The sequence below is a fragment of the Acanthaster planci genome, linkage group LG18, assembly GCF_054643075.1.
Source record: "Acanthaster planci isolate LZ-2023a linkage group LG18, COTS_SCS, whole genome shotgun sequence".
Classification (NCBI taxonomy): domain Eukaryota; kingdom Metazoa; phylum Echinodermata; class Asteroidea; order Valvatida; family Acanthasteridae; genus Acanthaster; species Acanthaster planci.
In genome coordinates, this window is record NC_141794.1 from 11,350,366 (window position 1) to 11,372,726 (window position 22,361).

Below are 22,361 nucleotides of genomic sequence, written 5' to 3' on the forward strand. Positions count from 1 at the left end.
CACTGGTGGTAATTTCTCAGGCTTTTGCCGGAAAGATAATTAGGTGCCGGATGTCAGAAGCGCCATTGTTGGTACCTTTTTGCAAAAGAGGTCTTTTTTTAAGTTTGGAAAAATATTTCATCATCAAGACTAATATTGATGGCTTAGACTCATTGTGTGCGTCACAGCAATTCACGTTTGCTCCACGGGAGTGTAATTGTCCAGTAAACCGTCGACGGTTTCGCTATGTGAATGGGCTCGGTGCCGGTGAATGAGTTTTATTCGCAGGAGGATCATTCGGGATTGTGCCCCCAGAATTCACGGTCCTCATTGGTTGAAGCCACCGGAATGTCGCTTGGCGGCCATATTTGTTTGTTTGTTTTTTGCCGTGCAGCAAGTTTCCAAACTAACCAACATTCTGTTATAAAGATGTAAAATAAAATCAGTCGGCAATTCATGAACAATTAATACAAAGCCTGCCAAAAATAACCACTCAGTTAAAAAATATTTGCAAAACATTAGGTCTGCACTGGGATAGAAACCTTTCTTTGATAAACTGTCGCCAGGTCTGGTCGTGCTACATGGCCAGTGTGCCTTGCACATACATAACCTATATTCAGTTCGGCAAAAAACATTGGACCATAATCGGAGGCGGATCCAGGGGGCGTGGGGGCAGTTTCCAGTTTTCTGGAAATAGCCGGAATATTCCGAAGTTGTCCCGTCTGTATTCGGCATGTTCGGATGGTACCATTGATGTTCGGTTATTCCCGGTAAGGTAGGTAGGCCAGGTGTTGAACGTAAACCCTCCTATCCTAATGGCAGCTCACAAATATTTGCCTTTATACACTGAAATCGAAGGTCGCCCTGGCCGACATCCCAGGCGAAATGCAGAATTTTCTTTCTTCGACCGATGCAGGCTTTGCGCCTGAAACATGCTCTCAGTGGGGATACACTTGCTGTACTGCCCACTGGATATGGGAAAAGCCTCATTTTTGAGATGTTGCCACTGATGAAATCGAAAACACCCGGGCTCTCAATCCCTGACCCTTGCGTCATATCTATTTATATCCGTACATGATGCCTGACCTCAGATTTTTTGATGATTTTTTTTATTTTTAAGATGCCTGAGACCTAAGAATCGTCAGGGAATCTTTGGGCAGGGAACCAGACTATACGTTCGAAGGACGTCTGGAGACTACGTACGCGACGGGAACCAGTCTATCGGACCATTTTCCTTACGTTTACATATGCAGCAAGGTATGAGACGGAGAGAACCCCCCCTGCTTTGTGTTGGTCATTGTCTCGCAGGAATCTGGGGGATTCCTTTCAGACATCTTGGGGGATGTGTTAAGTAACAATAGTCTGGAATGTGTATAGGGATTAGACATGTTGGGGGCCGGGGGTACCCCTCTGTCTCATTTCTTGCTGGGTATTATACGTTTAAAGGTATAGCCTCGCTTTCATTTTTTTCATTTGGAGAAATAAAGTTGACACGAGTTTTATCCATTTTTTGGAGTTACCTACTATAAAAAAGGATGCACCATCTTCATTCCGTACATAACTAAGTTTTTTTGGAAAATTTGTACTGGAATAGGCCCAGCCTCGGATTTGATTAAAGAGGGCCGACTCGAGAACAAGGCCAATCGAAAAGCACCCTTGGGGTGGCCGGCTACTGAGTAACTGATTGGGGTGCACCTTATGAAACGCACTTACTTAAGAGAGATCACCACAAATTTCCAAATATCCCAGGGCAGGCATCACAGCGTTACACCCGCTTGACCGTGGCACGCCTTTGCTTAGATCCCTCCCCCGTTTTGCTGAAAGTTACAGATTAGTCCGCGACACTTATGAATAAACTTATATTTTGAAAACTTCCTCCCATTAATGATCTCAAAGGGGAATAAATGTCTGGCATTGATCTCATATTTTCATCGCTATAGAGAACAAAGAGTATACGTAATATCTTTCATTCATGAAAGGTATTCATTGGCACTTCCATAACAGCTAATTTTAAAGCTGCATTGAGTAACTGACATCGGATGTTTTTACCAGTTTTCGTCAGAGTTCTTGACAGGACACAGGAAACTCTTGTTGATGTTGGGATGCTGGGATCACCCAGTCTGCCGGCCCTGGCGGAAGCAAAGAACGGTTATTCAAACAAGGAGATTGCGTCGGTTTCAAATTTCTGTGATTAATTCCGCGTAGGGGTCCAGTCAATAATGTACTTTAGTTGCAGTTGTGCGTACTTCCTGAACCCGGGGTGTGCTATGGGTCACGCAACACCAGAGGATTCATGTTCAAGTTCATGACACTAGGCCAGACAGGACTGGAATCTTCCTATAAAAAGGGGCTTTTCACACTTATCTAGAAGTAACGAAAGAATTTTAAAATCAAGTTTTGTATCTCGTAGTCTTTGATAGACTGTATTCAATTACCGGCCATCTTGAATTGAACGTGTGGTTTTAAACAATTTGTTGCTAGAAGTTCTGGTTTTTTTTTCTGACAATGAAATCGATCATCAGTTATCCCTGAAAATGAATATTATGAAAGAGACAAAAGATTTGACACAATAACGTATTCGGCGGGGGGAGGGGCTGAGGGATGGAGGGGAGGATTTTCAAAGTACATGTTGCCAGGTATGCTTTTGTTTCATTCGTTTGTGTTTGCTAAGTTTTAATTGAAATCGCCAACACTGTAGAAATTGCCTTCTTTTAAAAGACGATTCTCAGGGATGGAAAAAGTTAAATCGTACAGTCGTTTCAGAAAGAAAATTCTATTTTGCCTGCCCTCCCCCCAACTCGAAACCTGTACGCCCCTGATATGACATTGGAAAATTACGAAGAATTTGGAAATACTGAAGTCACCCGTGTTCTTCGTAATCGAACATCAAAATAATGTTGAACCCGGAACTGTCAACAGGTGGCGTCCTTCAGACGACCCGGAAATTTCCTCATTCAGTGCCCTTTCGCCGAACCGTATTTGTAGCCGGTTTGCCCTTGTATTGGACGGTTTCCTCGAAACATAAAGGATTTCAGTGAAGCACAAAAACCCTCACAGGTTAGGCTTGTTGTTATTAGCTGTTATTTTCTAATTTTGAGGACGTTTCCTCCCCTGGACGTTTACTAAATGAGTATTGCAAATAAAATGCTGGCTTAATGCCAGAGAAGAGTTCCATACGAACGCCACTTAACAACGTGTGCACAAACCCAATGGGACTGCGGTCTAAAAAATTGTCCGCAAACGACTTGGTTTTCCCCTCCTAAATTGGACTTTTCTGGACATGTTTTTGCTCTCTGACGGCTATAAAAAGTCACTGTAGGGAATAATTCCTGGCGTCCGTACTTGGAACTCTTCTCCACTGTTAAATGCAAGAAGGCATAGGCCGATTAGTAATACTAAATAGGCTAAAAGTATTTGCCAATGTGACATACCGGCACGCTAAGTCACGCACGATTTAGAAACGTATTCATCAGGTATGTGCATGCGTATCATGTGTCAATCGATCAGAAATCCTAATTAGAATAAAACTTACGTCACTTAAAGTGAGTGAAGGCTTTCTGAAAGATCTTGGTATTGGTGGGAAAATTTCAGTTGGTAATATCTTTATGACTATTGAAAAACGTGGCTAGTGTAAGAAGCACTGGTGGTTCAGTGGTAGAATTCTCGCCTGCCACGCGGGAGGCCCGGGTTCGATTCCCGGCCAGTGCAAAGTTTTTTCTTCCGTCCCCCCCTCTTCATTCTTTATTTTATTCAGGAATAGGAAATGTCCATCAATACTAATAAAACATTTCCCTTTTTTCTGCCACTATTCCTTGATCTTTCACACAATAGCACCTTGTGCAACGTGTATGCATCTTCAGAAAATCCGTTATTAAATTCTTACCGATGAGGCAGATTTGGAAGGCAAGGGCTTTATATGACTAATATATACAATTAAACATTCAGTGCATTCATTGTAACTGAATTATAAATAGCAAATGACATCTTCCAAGGCACCGGCAATAAACATCTTTTATGCTAAGTTAGCATTTTCGTTTCTGAACATGAACATATTTCACGGTTTGTCCCTCTAAATGAAATCATTTACATTTGTCAGAAGTACATTATCTCAGAAATTTTGTGAAGAGTTATATTATCTCGTCACTTGTGCCGTCTAGAAAATGCTGAGTTCACCCTGCAAAATCCCGTTTAAATGCACCCTTCCTTCATATTCATGTTCAAGAAACTGCCTTTGAGTTTATTGACAACCACCGTCACCAGAAGTGAAATAAAAAAAGGACAAGTTTCACATCCTGTTTGTCCACTCTGAAACAGCCCTGCACGCACTGTAACCCAATTCACTGCAAACAGTCGTGCACTTTCACACGAAGGCCAAATAGGAAGTAATACTGATTTCAGTGTGTCAATGATTTCGTTAGATCTGGGATCCGGATTTTATAACGGCACAAAATGTTACTTCGTCGGCCAATAATAAAAAGAACTGCTTCCTATTTTATGGAAGCTGAAAACAGTTTGGGTAGGTAGGATTTTTTGTGTGGGAGGTGGGCATTTTTTAAAATTCTGACTCAGAGCGTATAGCTAGATGATAACTGGTTAAAAGATAACAGTAGTGTGTTGGATGGCATTTTGTTTGGAATGGAGTGAACAACACAGTTTCAAGGCTAGTAGTGTTGCGTGGATAGATAAGTCCGTTGAACCATTTTTGCACCACCTTCAAACTACACCTATGTTTTTTCCTGCCGAAAGACTTTAGGGTCGCGTCGCCCAAATAGGGTAGGTCTATAAACGGGAGTCATTTTGCATTAGGATGGCACATTGGTGTCAAATGTTTGCCTCTTTTGTCTGGTTCTATAAGGCTTGTTTTTATTTATTTCAAAACAAAGGAGGCCATTACTGCTAGAAACAGATCACTTGCTTATTTTCACAGTTGATCTGTTTTTTTTAAGTCCTCAGCTTAGTAAGGGTTGCCTGTTCCAATGTCTTTATGGTGTGTGTTTGTGTGGCCTTGTATTTTGAATTTTCTCCAAGATTGCTTTCGCTGGTTTATTGTAGGCCTATTTTATTTGTGTTTTGTGTTATATTGAAATAAAAAAATAAAAAAGGGCATTTTCAGCGAGAGTAAATTTCCTGGGCCAATTACATTGAGATGTTTGCTTTGCAATGACAGGTTATCAACCAAAATGTTACGTATGCATTGTGTATCTCGTGACCACTGGTCCCCTGAAGATATTAACGTGTCCAAATCACTTGGCTGCGGCTTGAGATTACACACGAGTGATCTGGACGCAGCAGAAAACGGTCACCAGCCATAAGTCGCAGTCGGGTTTTATAGCTCGTGACTTTGTGAAATTGTGCGCGGGATCGACACATATTGCTTGGGACGTGATTTATAATTGGCTACTGCTGCGTGTTGAAACGTGGCTCACTTAAATGCACAAATTCTGTACATGTACATGTACTGTACATGTACATGTGTAATGATATTACTGAAATTTGAGCTCGGAAAACCTGTAGGGCTTTTATGAACAGGGAAAAAACTTTTGCTTTAAAAACAGCCGTTTTCTACGTGGCAAGTCATGCTGTCCATGCTCTGACCTGTCTAATGGAACGTCTGTTCAGTATCTGCGGTCCGTTCCCCGTGTGACAAGAAGACTTTTTCTAGGCTATTGCGAGTGCGAAAATCTGATTTCTCCATGCCATATTTAACAATCTGGTCTGTCCGGGGGACCAATGTTGCCCAGAGTGGGCCTGCTTTGTTTACCCCCTGGAGCCAAATTAAAATGAAAGGCGATATGATTGGGCATCGGGCTATGTTTACAAGGGTCGGTTTAAAATTTGGTAGAGCACCCCCAGGAATATGCAAATTACAGTGCGTGGTTGATTGTCAAGGCGGCTTGACTGGCCAGTCTGTTTACCTCATGTATAATTCATGTATAGACTCTGTTTCACAGGGGCTGCTTTGGTTTAGAGTACTGCTGTCCCTGGGTCCGACTCCAAAATATCCGGCTCCTGTATTCTCTGTCGTTTGCATTTTCACCGATCACAGTTGAAACAATACTTCCTGGTATTTCAACTTGAGGGCAAGGCCTAATCTTCATCTGCAGAAAAATAACAGTCCCATTACATATAACCAATCCCGGCTTTACTCACACAATTTCAAAGAGTGAAAATTGTACTCCATTCCAAGGGAAAGTCCACTTCCTCCTGGCTCCAATTGAAACTGGGGACAAGTATGGATTCCAGTGAAATTAAATCCATCGATGAGATGGATATTTCCCTTCTACTCTACACTGGAAGAAGTTCTCTTCACGTTGTTACAGTCCAAATTCAAAGCGATCTTCGCTCTTTGGGATCGGGTCCACATACAGAGGGTGCACGCACTTTACCGAGGTGGAATGACACTTGTTTTTAAGCGAGTCTCGAAACCGATTAACTCCTACTACATGTAGTTTCAGTAATCGTCGAGTGGTTTCTCTTCTGCAATCAGTCAACACGTGCCCAGACCACAGGATTACATTTTATCAGATAAAAGTCCTGGTGGCTGTTTCTTTCCAATCCAAAATATTTGCGGATGCGAGGTATGTTTATACGCAAAAATAGGTTACAGCTGATAAAAGAAAGTCACATGGGTGTCGCTTCAAAAATACACAGATCCCGCGCGATTAGATACAAAAAATCCCACGTGACTTGTGATGTGGATCGAGTTCTTTTTTAAATAACACATCTTTCCCTCAAGCATACATTCCTCTAAGTCTAAGTCAATGACCGGCCGGCGCACATTCGGAGGGAACCGAAATGTTTCTTCTGGGCACTGACCGAAAAGTGGACAAGCGCGCAGTGGCAAATAATTAATCTCAGTCAGTGACCTAGTCCGATATTTGTCATAACGGATCAAATTCAAAGCAGTGTTTCTTGCATTGCGGATTTTTTTATAAGAGCGAGTTTGTTCAATTCTCGTGGCGTGCTGTTTGTGTTTTTGTCTAGTTCTGAAATGTGGGGTTTAAATATTAAGATGGAAAAAATGGGTGTTTTACTTCCGAATTCCGCACTTGCACTGGGTTTTCGAAATTTTGATACGTATACAGTGCACAGTAGAAGATGGATGTTTCGGAGAAGATAGACACAGGAACAGTATCGGTGATTGGGAGTAATTTGGTAAGGCACGGGTCTGGCAAAATGTCGACAGAAAGAAGGTGACCCCCCAACATAGAATTTGACACGCGCCTCCACACACAAATACTTACCTTAAAATGTGGACATTCCTTCGTGTTCGTGCAGTTAAGAAAACTAGGTAAAAAAAAACATTTTTCTTGAACTGGGAACGCGATTTTCAGCTTGAGTTTTGTGAAAGTGTTTCCTTAATGGTTCCTCTTCCTTTTTACGACCGATAAGCCTGACTCCATAATGCTTTAAACATTTTTCAGAGAAGGGGAAACGTCCTGTGGACATGGGTAAGTCCACAGAACGTCTTCCTTTCCTTCATCGCGTGGACATCTTTTATGATCTTGGCGCACCCTTACTTAGACATCACTACAGCAACTAACACGAAACGGAAGAGTGATCAAAGACTTTCCAGGGCGGGATTTCATTCTCGGATGTCAGAAATTTCGCTGCTTGTTTAAGTTTAGATATTGGTCCGGGGCGGATCCATGACGGGGGGGGGGGTCAGGAAATTTTTGTTGTAGGGGTGGGGTTTATTACGATATGTAGTTGTCACCGATGATGAATCTATCTTTGTTTTGTCCTTAATCGTAAAGGCAGACTAGACCCCTACCTGGTTTGTGCTTTTAGGGGGGGGGTCTTCGAACCTTTAGGCTTAAGACGTCCCCCCCTCCCCCATCAATAAAGGGAATGAGCGAGGGGTGGGTGGGGTGGTTGACCCCGAGCCTCCCTTTGGATTCGCACATGTACTCTCGTCGACTGTCTCTGTGCGTTCTTGCAACTGGAAAAAACAGAAAGTGATTAACAATAACAGAACAGTTTTTTCGTAGTTGAAGTGAGTTGACAGATGTTTATTTGAAAAATAAACCAGGGAGAAAAATAATATGAATTGAAAGTTTTATTTTGACATGGAAACATTATTTAATCATTTCAATTCCTTATCTCGGCAAATTATCATTGATTTATGACTGTTTCAGTATCTTACAATACACCTGTCAAAGTACATTCAACTCTTTTGGGACATTGGTAACCCTAGTGGCCGTCTTGTTGGACGGAAAGCCTTCTCCGGCCAAATTAATCACCGCCTTTAAAAATTGACAGCGTGTTGAGTTTATTTTCCCATCAAGACGCTTCTTGCTAAAATAACTGACGATGTCACATAATTGCTGAAGGCTGTCCGTAGATTCTTCGTAATCCTTTCCCCCCGTCTTTTTTAAACAGCTTGGTGAATTAAATCCGACTTTCAACTCTGCCAGACAGGATGATTGACAGGCAGGCGCTGAGGAGTTACGACTGTTGCTGATCTGCTCAGAGGTCGAGAGGTGAGTGCAACCCATCATATTGCAATGTTAAAGGGTAGACTCTCACTCGTGACCCCGCTGATTTCACGCTGTGATTTATGACTGTTGGGCCCGATCACGGCTCCTCGTACACCTTGTGGTATTGATTATCCAGTGACGTCATTAGAAAAGATTGTCCTTCCGCGCATGCCGGAGAATCTAGACTCGATTCAAGTCGACGCGGAGTTCGTGTTTGCCTACTTGGGATGTTGCCATCGAAGATAGAAAATACTTAATTTTTTTTTTGGGGGGGGGTGATGCCAGCGCTGTTTTTTTGTGTATAGTTCGTATATTGCATCATGGTTATTATACCGTTATACAAAGCAACCCAAGAATGAACGTGCAACACGAATCAGTGAAGGCACTAAGCTTGGCAAAAAAAGGTTTAATTACATCTCTCTCGCAGGAAATAGTCCTAAGCCATGTTTTCTGTGTGGAGTTAGGCTTCCACATCATGTAGCCAGTGTATTAAATTGAAATCCCATAGTGTTTATCATTCAAAAGTCAAGTCAAATGAGAAACACACTAACACACTGTGCTGTTGAAATGTTTATTGACACCCGAAACGTTTGGAGCTCAATGTAAAGGTGATTTTGCTCCTTGCTTCGTAGTTTCCTAGGAACCAATATACAGGGGTTGGCCTTGACTTCTGTAGTCCCTTTAAGATCGCCCCCAAAACGCCCAAGCGTTGTCAGTAATAATTGAACTTGTTGGGGTGTCACGACGACCCACCGAGCGGCCTGCCAATTTCTGCGTAGTTTACCCAGTGTAAGAGGAGAGCACGTCATCGGCCGTCAGCGTTAACTCCACCTGATGCGGCATGTCACCATCAATCAAGGGGCTGCGTGCCAAGGTCGGGTACCTGCTGTCAGGAAATGTCGAAACGGCGTTTGATTGACCGCCGAGCGCCTTTATCAGCGCCATGCTGCCCCCCTTCGGCAGAGTTGGCTCGGAACACCTGTGCTCTCGAAAAACTCAGTAAAGATTTTGTGTTAAGTCGACCCTTGAAGTCCGCGAGACCGTGCCAAAAGTTTCTTTCCATCCGAATTTCGTAGTAATAATGGGAACGTCGGCATTCCCGTTCACCGTGCACGCGCAATGTACAATGTTTACATACGTGTACACGGACATGTAGTTGTTAGTATCTGATTTTTCACAAAATTGTGTTTTTGCTAACAAAAAACGTACGACATGTGGAGTTTCTAGGTCTCTCTCCAACACCTTCTGTCTCGCTTATACGGAGGGCACTTACCACCATTTCCCATGTCACTGTGACACAACTTGACGTGAATCACTACCTTGGCATAATCTCTATGCCTCACAAAAATCGCTGACGTACCTGCGTCATGCAGTATTATCAAACATTATTTCAGGAGGAAGAACTTGAGATATGTAGCCTAACCAAAGCTGCACTATACAGTCCCTTTAAAGCCAGATTGCACAATTTTGTGCTCTCTCTCTCAAAACCAGAAAGTTTCAATTAGACCGAGGTGAACGGTCGAGGAGGATTGGTTTTGATTGGAGTGTTTCCTGGGACTGGTGTATCGGTCCTAAAAAATAAGCCAAACGCCGGGCGAGTGATACATGGACTAATTCACTGGCTCAACAAGTATGACCTCTCTGAAAAAAAATACAATGGAATTGAATCTTTATTACACACATCGTGTTGACTTAATACCGTGTAATATGGCCAAGGGATCCTTAGAATACCCTGTACGGTGTTATTTCAACACTGTGATAACTGAAGTGATTACTGGAGCAGACACGGATCACACCATGTTAATAAACTTACATGGTTTAAAATCTCGATACATTTTGAGCGACGGCAGTCATCTCTATAATCCGAAACAAGACATTTGAAAAACAAATAGGCTTAATTTTTTTGGGGGGGTCAATTTCCTTCTTAACTTGTCGGTGACACCGGCTTTTAACCATCTGAAGTATATAATGCCGAGAACTTTCAAGAATTGTTCTTTTATTACCTGTCGCCTGGCAACCCCCTTAGATTGTACAAATATTTTTTGAACAGTGGGCAATCAATCAAGTACCTTATAATCCCGTGTTTATGAATCATGGTTTTGATATACGACACTGCTTGCTGGTTTCTTCTGTGATGTAAACATGTGGCGTTGGGCTTAGCAGTTGAACCTTTGATCCCTGATCAGCTGGGTTTATGGTAACGCGGGGGGAGAAGCCCAAAGAAACTTAGTGAAGGGCCCGTCGCCGGTCATCACCGTGCTTCGGTCTTTCGAGGGATGTTAAAATCCCCTCCCTGTGTTGCTAGTGAGTTGAGTCACTTCAACCTGCTAGAGTTTTGGCGACGAAGCCAGACATGCGGGCTCCCAAAGACTACGTGCCGCTTCCTTTGAAACGGGTTTTACAACGTCACCACACCAAGTTTTTTGCAATTCTGTTTCATTCCAAGCCGCGTTCAGTGCGAGAAAACTTTATGATGACGATGACATCGTCTATATAGCATTTAGAACGTTTGAACTTTTATCTTGGAGGCTTATATTACAAAAAAATCCATTGCTGAAACCTTTCAAGGAAAACGGCTCAAAAGTGACAAAAGTGCAGTAGTGTTGCAACATAAATGTCATCTTTGCAAAGAAAAACTGACCAAATCCTCTTGAAATTTCCCAGAAAGTGGACCACAAACTGAATTATCACCGCCGAAGGACACTGCGACACAAGCGCTATACAGTACATGCCTGAAAAAAATCGCGCCAAAAACAACCCGCCTCCGGTAAACATTGCTCTTCTGACACGCGATTTCCATCCGCACCACTGGTCGACGCCTTCAAACCTCGGTGTAACAGATTGGTAGAATAACCCTCCCCTCGCCTGGTTCCTGGAAATCCCAGGGTCTCGTGTTTTTGCCATCGCTCAGGGCCTGCTTTGTGACACCTGTCATCCCCACGGTGACGACGGTTCTCGCGCAGTAAAACCGGCTCGTTGGATACGCCTAGTCGCCATCCTCGCTCGAGGTTGACAGCGGCTTGGCAATTTTTCAAAAAAACATGCGGTCGACCGGCCCAGCCGTGGATAACCTTGCGTGTTTTACAAGCGGTGATAATTTATCTCGAGGTGGATAATGGTTTCAAGCGCGGGTGAAATCAATTCCAAGTGCGCAGCCTTATAGTTCGGATGTTTACGGGCCCAGCCAAATCGATTTTTGATAATGGAGTGACCTTGGAGTGTTGGAGGGGCAAAACGATTATTTTGGAGGGCGCAAAATTTAGGCTTTTGTGGATGCTGGCATGGGCATTAACTCGGACAAGAGTGGTACATGTATTTCATGTTACCCGGTTGGGTTAAAAACGTAGTCGGGGTAGATGTTCCAGATTACATTCTTTCTTGAATACCCCCCATTCTCGTGTTCGCGAGAGCCATTCACGTACACGCCCGCCCATGGAACCAGAAACGTGCCTGACTTTGACAACTTGTTTTATGCGCCAATAAATAACGCCTGTTTATGTACGCGCAAATATACACGTTCCCTGTGCAAATAAATAATTTCAAACAGGATCTCAGGTATATTTTGTTGGTAGTGTAAGGTAGATCATAGATAGACCCCAAATCAGCTAGGAAATACGATAGGCGTTTCCAGTGTTTACACCAAAGAACGCGCATTTACTGTGTAAAACACTAATTTATTTGAGCCTGCGTGGTTAGTGTTTCCGCTCCTGCAATTAAACACCGAGTCGTTACAGTTGTCAGTCGCGGGCCTGTGCGGCTTTGCAGTGGGGCAGCCGTCTTGCTTTTCTACCATTCAAAGCAACGTAACCAAACCGAGGCTGGAAGGACAAAACTAGTCTGTTCCTTTTTTTAGTGTGTGAAGTTGTATTACTATTGCCGAATGGGTCTACAGGGAACAAGACAAACATGACAACATCATGGTAAAGGTATATGGAGGACAGGGGCACCGAGCACACAAAGGATTTTTCCTGTCCGCGTTATGTGGATCTTTTGTCTAAAAGCTATCCTCGAAAGTGTGTCCGCATTGTGGGAGAGTTTAACAAAGGGAACCACAATGCTTTACCCCGTAGTGTGAAGCAATTCATCTCTGTGCTTTCGTTTTGGTGTTCGAACACTTGGGCCATGCTTGGGCTGAAGGTACAAAGTTTGATTACTGAACGCAAGTGCAGGTGCCATCAGTGTGCGGGTATAATGGGGCTTCAGGGTTTGCATGGCTGCCATCTTGCAGGTCAGTGCTTTTGTCCAACAGGGTATGCACAAAGAAGGTTTCCCCGAGGAACTATAGAACTGCCATGCAAGATGGTTACCGCGCAAAGCCCCTATTATTGCAGGCCTAGAACGTACAAAATTGTCTTTAGACTGTAGACCCTGATTGTAGGTTTGTTTTCATTCATGTACCCGGAGCCCACTTGTTTATTCAGTCCCAGGCTTATCGAATCGTGCTGAAGTCTTGATACATAAATTCGAAAGACTGAATAGTTTTGTTATTAGATATAACTTGAAACAAACATGACCTTGGTTTGGCGTCTGCGCTGGGGATTTCTGATCACATACCTTGATTTCTTCATTTCCACATCAACGTGTTTGAGTGTTTGAACTAGGGGCATTTCATCTGGAATGCCTTGTTTCTATAACTAGGCCCGCCCCACAACACGCCAGCCAACTGAAGGCGCGGGTGTGGAAAGTCAAGTTTGCAATCCCGATCATTTTTTAATTGTCCTTGCCCGTGGCACTTTCGTATTTCATCGTAAGTGTTTCTGATGGAAAGTGGTTGCAGGATGCAACACCTTACGCGGCCCGGGGCAACTTCTTAATAACCGCGCAGGCCAATGACCTGTTGAGCATCCACCTACACCATGATGCACGAACGCTCTTTGCACGAACCTCATACCAGATGGAACTTTTCTGTTTGGTATCTTTGCTTTATTTTCAATTCCAGGGCCAGCCCTGGGCCAGTCAGAACTGACAGGGAAGCCAGTCGTGCTCGAAAAGAGTTACAGAGTTGCGGCTGGATCTTCAGAAGCTCAGGAGAAAATGGCGCCTCTTGTAACTTTCTTAAAAGTTCAAAATGGCACGACCTTACGACTTGTGTACAAGATCATCTTTAGATCATCTTTCTTTCTTCTGTATTATTCTTTCCCTTCATTTTTGGAATACGAGAAACGTCTACTTGGCGCCAATGGGAAGAGGATCTCCAGAAATGAGGATAAGATTGGAAGTCTCTGCAAAGCTTGATTTTGGACTTTGTTGTGTGCATAAAAGCAGTTAGTTCCCTAATCACTGGTCTATTTGACCCCTTGTTTTAGAGAATTTGACTACCCTAGGGTGGTCAGTATTCAGACTAAGTTTGAGCGACATGCAGATTGTCCTTCGTGTGTAGCTATGGAGAGCTGCCACTTGACGACGATGCCCAGAATGGTCGTGCCATTGGGGACAGGGCATAGCGCATGTGCTCTGGACTTCCGAAAGATTACACGTCGTTGTGAATGAGGGCAGTCTGGGAGCGAAACCTGCTCCTCCTTTTGCCTGTCACTTGCAATCTCCGAGATGCCTCTTCAAGTTTCTAAACTGACCCCTCTATCTCTAGCCCACGGGCACGGCCGCTCTTTGCCCTGCGGTCTTTGGAGTTCATCATCGCAAGGGAAGTTCAGTCGTCACGGTTGGCTTCGCCTCCCTCGAGTTACCGAGGCACGGTCCTCCAAATCCAATATATGAACGTCAGCCGAGGAGTTTAACTTAGAACACTAGAAATTACACCCGAAATGTCGTTGGGGATTTAAACTTTTGCATGTCTATCATCCCGAAAATGTCCAATTGTAACTTTCTGGGCAGTCAAATCTTGCAGAATATAGGCGAACAAAGCCTATGGCAGAGTAAACGTTTACTTGGCAGACGTCCAGGGCACAAATTCAGAGCGTCTCAGGCACAATCTCAGTACATACAACGCGTTTCAAGAGTCTGTAACCACATAGCCCGCCCTTTCCTCTTGATGCTTCCTTGAACCAAACCAAAAAGCCCAGATGTCCTTATTGGATTGCGCTGCCGAATCGCAGAGGGCATCAACCGGTCGAGCCGATGATCAGGCAAACGACCCATCACCAGAAGTCAACGGCCATTTAGACTGTTACCCCTCAACTCCATGCATGGCGTGCGCTCAACTTTGGTACGATCGGTAATGCAAGGTATCCGGTCATCCATAACCGACCCTTTTGATGGTACCACACTTGGACAGGGCAAGGAGGGGTCATTGACTCGTCTGGTCTATTTTGACTTGTGTCACAGGTGGTGGCCATCTTGTGTTTTATATTGTTTTAAGTTTTTTTGGTGAACAGAAAACGAGGCTTCCTAAATATGTACGTCATTAAGATCATGTGGTCTTAAAATAGTCTTGTACGCCAAAGCATCAATAACTTTGTTGGTCTGAAAATTAAAACTCGAGGCTCTGTCTATTCAGAGAGCGGTCTTATGGTGTGTTATGAATTGTAATACTCGCGCGAAGAGACTTGCCACTCGTTGATTAATTTGTGTGCATGTACTTAATCCACGTAATTGTTAATGAATAGCCTGGTAGGTTTAATTTGTAGAAGTTAGTACTCAGATACGGACAGCAAGTTCAGGAACTAGACTCGATCGAGGTGGGAGAATTACGTGGCGTCATTAAAAGTGGCTGCGTTGTTGGTTTTTACGGTGAAACAGTATCACGTGAAAAGTCACTTAGCCGGCTGCGTCCAATATGTCACTTGTGCAATTGAAATCTATTAATAGGCGTCGGGCTAAAAGGGTTTATCGCAGTCGGTTGGCCTCTGCCATTCAACAGTCGCTGGCAATTGACCCTTTCCGTCAGCGCGATCGCGGACGGAAGGATGGGCCCCCGTCAACGCAGGAGCCCCTCATCCCGCGGTGACAAGTGACTGCCTCAATCCTCAGTTAGTCGGACTCCGCGTTCTTTGTGTTTTTTCCAAGCTTTCCTCCGCACTCCCGCTACTGGACACCGGGGAATCGGCGCTCATCGCGGCAGGTGCCTACGCCGCCGCACCGGTACCATACCTTTTACCAAGTCGTAAAAAACATCAGAAAGCTCAGCGGACCAGTTCCCCCAAACCGCAAAATCTTCCTGTTTTTCTCGACCGGTGCCTCGTTATTTACCCTCGCAAGATGATCAAGCGGTCCACATCCGGTAATAACTCACCGGAATTATATCAGTTACCCCCGACGACAGCTCGCAATGGATTTCGGAATTGCATCTGACGCGAGCCCAGCGCCCCAGGCGGTTTCGTTGTCCGACTTTTGCCCGGAACCCATTCGTTGGAGCATGATCGGAGTCATCGGATTTTCGAACCCAAAAAAAAAAAAAAAAAAAGCAAGAACCCAGTCTATATTTACCGTCTCTTTGTTTATACACGGGGACCCGAGACATAATTGAATGCGACAGTACACCAGAAACTGTTTGCTCAGATTTCAAATTTCGGCCCAAATTTGATAATCGTGATCGATGTTGGACTTACCGTTGCGGCACCCGCCGTAATGCGCCCCGGAATTGGTTCTTGCTAAATCTTGCAAATACAGGCTACAATGTCAAGTCTGATTAAACTCTCCCTATACTGACGATAATAGACAGAATCCATTGACTTTCTGAAAATGAGTCCGGTGAAAAAAAAAACCTTTGGCAAGGCGAATAGCTTGATTTGATTTATAGCAGGAGAGACGTCCATTCATTTGTTCCCGTGTTTTGTAGCCTCGCTATGAAAAGCAGAATCATAGATTGAACTGAAACTAAACACAAAAATGAATAATTGGGCTGTACACAAATGATGCCTAGTGAGGGGTCATTCAGCTATCTTCTTGACACAATCGTGATCAGAGTGTGACCAGGGTTCGAATCCAACAACTTGCCTAAACTTACGCCATTTGGGCAAGTCGCTTCACCCCTACTTGATATCCCTCATGCACCCCACCCTGGAGTGTCAGTGGGTGCCGGCATTATAGCTGGGAATCAACCCAGGATGAGTGCACCTCTTCTAAAGGGTCAACAGAAATACACCGATACGAAAGGTCGATTGTTAAATGAAGCCCCAATTGTAATTCGATTAACATTATTGATGCGACGCAACAATACTTTTAAAGTATTTTAGTAAAAATTCCCAATTGTTGTAGTTGGTCAAAACAACTTGAAGCATAATTTCTACGTTTTTTTATGAAGTGTGTGGGCCCAAATCAAGAGTGTTTCTCCAGTTCTCACTCACTATCACAGTCGCCAGTAAGCTTATTTGAAACCATATCTAACAATAGTCTGCCTTAATTCAACAGCGATGAAGTACTCTTCCCTCGGGCCAGTCGCGCGGTTTGATCGCTCGTTCATTCCCTCTCCATTCCGTAAAACCCAAGCCTGCCTCCGTCCAGCCGGCCACTGTAATCCCATCATCCTATCATTTCATAAACAGCCCAGCCTCTGGGGGGTCAAGTCCGCCGCCAAGTGCCGCTCCATCACCCCCCGTGCCGCCCGCCCGGCTGCCTTGCCCGGGTCCCGCTTGTCTCACCGCGACCCCCCGTCTTTTTGCAAACCCTGCCAGCCCCTCGTTTCAAACGCCCTAGACGGTCTTTCCGCCACAAGCCGCGCGTTTGGCTCCACCGGTCCCCGTCGCCATTGTACGACCTTTTTGCTTGTATCGTCGTCAAGGCGATCGCCAGCGGCCACACGCGTTAATCATCCTCCTCCTTCCGTGTCTCAAAGACGCGCGTCTCAAATCCTCTCCATTGAAGATTCTATTACACAGTTCATTTCAACGCCACTTCAGTCTTCGTCGCTGGTTACTAAACCGTGCACAGACGCCAAACCAACCGCGCTCGCCTGCCCTCGCTGCTCTGTGGGATTCGTCTTGAACTTTTACCCTTCAATTTCCTTACTTAACACGACAGAAAGCATCCACCGATGATGCATCGCCCGTCCCTTTGTCTCTGTAGTGTCGCCCTCTTGCCTCGTGCTCGAGGCGCATGCGTTGATGGCCCAAGGCTACAACTTTATTCTCAGCTCGATTTGGAGCCGAGGTTTGCCTGTGACTAACCTCTCCCGGGGCGGAGTTGTTGGACGAGAAAGGGCGGGGGAAGGATGAAATCTGGTATCGGCTAGTGGGAGTAGAATGCACAGTTTCCTGAATCGATTTTTATCAACGCTTTGCGTGGTAGCCATCTTGCAAGGTAGTTCTTTTGTTCCACAGGGCAACCTCCTTTGTGCATACCCCGTGGAACAAAAGCACTGGTCTGCAAGATGGCAGCCACGCAAACTCTCTATTGGAGGCGTAAAATCCCTCCACTCACCAAAGCAAGATTTGAATGCCTAGCAAGACACCATTGCGGGGGCTTATGAAGACCAAGGGTCCCAACTCTGACTTTTTGGCCCGCAAGTGTGTATTTCTTAAGAAATTTGTTTAACATTTTGACCCGAAACTTTCATCATGAGTTACTGCTCAAATGGAAATAGACTTCAGACTGCTGTTGGAGATGATCATCCTAGAGTGGACTATCACTCAAACGTTGTTAGTTCTTACATAACACCCAAATTACATTCTTATGATCTGTATATGTGAGGACCACACATGTTGTACCCAAGTTATTGCATTCCTTCATAGTTAATGTATCTTCGAGGTTTCCTCAAAGTCGCCACAAGTCAGGCTGACTATTAATTTCAATTAAAGACAACTACCCCGGAACGCGGTGCCGGCCGCGGCATAAATTGAAGTGTAAGATGATTAACTGAGCTCCCATCTTTAGTTTAATATCGTTGGTGTGTATGGCACATTTTACTTGGGAGATGTTACCAAGGGTATAGGGGCATTACATGGCTGCCATCTTGCAGGCCAGTGCTTGGTGTTCCTCAGGGAATGCAGGGTGGAGGTTGCCCTGTGAAACAAAAGAATTGTCCTGCAAGATGGCTACCACTCAAAGCCTCTCAAGGCGATGCAGTCTTCTGGTAAAAAATGTTTTCTCAGTGTGCGTTGTGTAGGGGGCTGATGTGTATGGGCGGCCAAAAGAGTCAAAATTAATATTCTACAAAAAGAATGAAAAAAATCGGTTGGACCCTCTATCTCGGTCCAGTGAGTATCAATTATCGGTCAAATCATACGTAAAGCTCTGGTCGGACCATGGTCAAACCTGTCTTCCTCTCTCTGACCTCTCTGTCGTCTGTCTAGCCCCGTCCCCCACGGGCGTCACCGATTCAGGCCTTGACGAAATTGCCGCTGTTCAGATTCGAAGGCATAGCGGTCCATCAGCGTTTTTCATCTTGGCCTAATAATTGTAGCAGTCATGACCATCTGGAATCGGTGGTCAGTCCATAAATCGAACCACGTGGCTAAGGAGACAGGGGGTCAGTTGTAATGTGGCTTTAATCACTGCAGGAATGTTAATAGAGATTTCTGCTCTTCGACGGATTAGAAACTGTGCACGATTCCAGGCCTGGCGTTGTGAGCCTCAGTATTTGAAGCATTTTGGGCCACACGAGGAAGGGCATCTGCGGAACCTAATTAACAGACCCTAGTGCTGAAATAAAGGTGTGGGCGTGTAGCCTGAGAATTCAAAGGTCTTAACAGATGCTTTCTTACAAAGTGTATGCCAGCCCGATGACGACCAATCGGAGACAGTGTTCCAAAAGAACAAAAGAGATCGACACTTCTGATTGGGCGGATTGATGTCGACTCTATGGCGTTAGGTACACGGCCTCTGAATGGTCACAGTCTGCAGGTCAAGGTGTAGATGTCTTGCATAAAATTAATCATCGAATCTGCGCTAACCATCAGGTGTTCGGTGTGTACCCGCAGACTAGTAGTAGAAATATGCCCTAATCGGTAAATAACATATTTTCAGGAGGTTAACTTTCCCTTTTTCTAATAAATTGAATTTTTCCACCGCCTTAAAGCTTTTTTAACTGCTCTTCACTAATGAACCTGTCTATGATGGCTAGCTAAACTTGCTCCGTATATGCGTATTTCAGCTCGGGGCTTTTGAACTCAGTTAAGCAGATAAAAACCCAGTGCATTTTAAGGCAGAGAGTTCTGTGTATGCTTCCTGGTGACTTTGTCACGTGGGCAATTTAGTTCGTGCTGGCACTTCGTTTGCGCACCATTTTCTCTCTGTTCTTGAAGATTAGGGCGTATTTGTCACAGTAGAGCGCCTGTTGTTGTGCGTGTCTTTTCTCTGCTCTACCGCTGGTTTTCAGACTCTCTTCAGATGAGTCGAGGGTCCATATGTCGTTTCCGACGTGCGGTCATCCCTTTGCTTGACACAGTAAATTATTGGTCGTTTATTGACTTGTCACGGTGCGCTGGCGGTCAGTGCCTATTTCACGGCGGCTCACCGCACCGTGATCGACAGCTTTCGGGGCCTGTACCCAGGCCGCGACCAGACCGGTCCCCGACTCCAGCTGGCCTTTGTTTTCTCGGAACCCTGCAAGGGGCCCGGTTTTAGTCATTCGCCATAAACGGCTCTGTCGACAAAAATATTCGCCGTCTGTCGCGCGCGAGATTGGAATGACTGCTTGTCATTTCCTTCCTTTCTGCCCGAGCGTCCCCTGCCTGTGATGATAATCGGATCACTGAGTGAAATCCAGCAGCCTGGTTTCTTCCCGCCGCTGTTTTCCTTCCAAGCCGCCGGAGGTGTGTGATTATACTGCCGACTTCTGCTTCCCTCATCGGCTCGATGGTTTCCCCCCCCCCTCTCTCTCTCGTGACAAGTATTCTCTCCTCGGGCGCCTACGATTTCAGAGAACGCATCTCCCGACTCCATCCTCTCCTCGCTGCCTCATCCTCTCGTCACCTGCATCACCGCATCTTTCGGAAGACTCCCCGGAGACGCGGTTTTCTTTTCCTCGAATCTCCCCTCCCATCTCCACACCCCCCCGCTTACATCCCAGATGCCGCGAGGAGCTATAGCGTCTCTCTGCTTTAAATTCGGCCAGGGATGCAAATTCCAGGAACTCCTAAATTGCATCTCAGAGCCCGGTCGCTCACGGTCATATCTAGGAGAGTAGCGGGGGGTGGATAATGCAGTTATGGGAGCAGGGATGCTTTGCTGACAGGGAACCGTTGACTCACTGACTCCAAATACACTGTCATTCAGGCGTGACAGGGAAAAGATTTGTTATGAAATATACTGCTGGCATGGTATGCCCGGGATGTGTTTACTATGGTTACTCCGGGTTAACGCAATGTGCGTTTTCATCCTTTTCAACATTTCTTCGTTTTCACAGTCTTGATTTGTTATGAGCTCCGAGCTGGGCCAAGAGAGGGCGCAGTTTTCCTAGCAATGCAGGCTCCTTTGGTAGGAACTTGACTTCCCAGGAAATGCATGTGTTGGGTTTCCATCTCAAAATAAATCAGTAAAATGAACACACTCCTGACCGATGTGGTTTTTTTAACCGATGAGGGGGTGCTTCTGCTCAAGGCCAGTAGATAGTGGCCAGTCTGAAAGCGGATTATAATTTACATTTGAAATAACAGTCGTGTCGTTCCATCGTGACCGCATACGTGTAGTGACTGCATGCAGCTTGCAATGTTCGGGAGAAAATAGTTCTCAGAATAGGCCCTGTCAAACTTCTCCCTGAAATCACCTGTAGAAGCTGAGGCCGTTGCACTTTCACAGAAATGGCGCTTGAATTTTGGCGCACGGAGTGCCCCCGCACTATGCAGATGGAATTGTGTCTTTCATCAAAACGCACCGCCGCTTCGCACGCGGCTGCACTGTAAAAGCGCCCAGCTCGTAAGCGCCGTCCCGCCCCCGCGCAGTCAAGCAGCGCACGTTGAACCCCCTCCAGTGGCTTCCGACCCTCGCATTATTTTCAACATCTACACATTCTAAGGAAAATACTCAAATGGCACCAGTTTAGCCCTGGAGTTCGGAGAATCATCTAATAGCCTGCATCTTATAGAGATTAACCCCCCCCCGCACGCATACACCCATCAGGATCCTTCAGGCAGGTGAACCGATGCTAGTGAGCGCACAATTACATCATCGATTCCTGGAAATCGAGTGGGCTGAATCGACTTTGTGAAGAGTTCACTATACGTAGATTGCCTTTCCAATTTTTTTTTCTGAAGATAGGAGATGTGGCCCTCTACTTATGAGGATTCTTTGAGTTGGCGTTACTGTAGACCCATTTTGACCATCGATTGAGCATAATTATACAACTTCGTGTAATGCTGAAAAGTAGAATACTCTTATCCTGGTTAGCGTGCTCAATTTATTTAAACAATGTTTTTATCGACACGTTACATATTTAGTGATCGAAGTCAAAACGCTGAACAGATGGGGCTGCTTGAAATGAGTGATAAAACAGCGATTTAGAGAGGTTTGTGCATTCCGTTTTTGTGGTTAAGGAACTTGGAGCTGCGCTGCATTTGATCAAGGGCAAATGAAATTTGTAGTTGGCACAGTCAAATTGCAGCTGTTATTTCGTTCCCTGCACTCGCATTTATACAGACGTGACAGGGGCACAGCAAGGCCCAGTTCCTGTTTTTTTTTTACCGTTGAAAGAATCCGTTGAACTTTTCAACTAGCCTTCATCTCCTCGAACTTTCGATGAGTAACCCCAGCCCTCCCTCGCCGAGTGTGAAAAATAAACGGGCGAGGGGGCTTCACACAGGTGACCGGTTGCCGAACTTTGTAATTCGTGGAAAAATCTCCCCCCCGAATTGGTTAAGTTAGATTTCATCAGGAAAAGCCAACATGATTTATCAACATGCCTCGTTAGGCCTATTGGCAACCTCGTTGGTTGAACAACCTAACACTCACCTGAGCGGTTGGGTTCCCTGCCCAACCCTTGCTCGCCCGTGCATAATTGTCCAAGGGTACCAATCCAGTAACCTCACACGTTCCGTCCGCACTGGCGCATGCGCACAGCTGCCCCTGTCA

At 45.1% G+C, this 22,361-nt stretch overlaps 1 protein-coding gene and 1 non-coding gene across 4 annotated transcripts in view; both read left to right on the forward strand.

Moving 5' to 3' along the window:
- The first annotated feature begins 2,901 nt into the window (after window positions 1-2,901).
- Window positions 2,902-22,361, forward strand: part of LOC110978644 (microcephalin-like) — a 140,207-nt gene continuing 120,747 nt past the window's right edge. For all 3 annotated transcript variants that reach the window (XM_022233792.2, XM_087148356.1, XM_087148357.1), the window contains exons 1-2: window positions 2,902-3,036; window positions 8,362-8,462. The gene's annotated coding sequence lies outside the window, so the exon portion shown is untranslated. The remainder of the gene's footprint in view (window positions 3,037-8,361; window positions 8,463-22,361) is intronic.
- Trnag-gcc (transfer RNA glycine (anticodon GCC)) lies at window positions 3,617-3,687 on the forward strand. Its single transcript has one exon. It is a non-coding gene; the product is annotated as a tRNA-Gly (tRNA).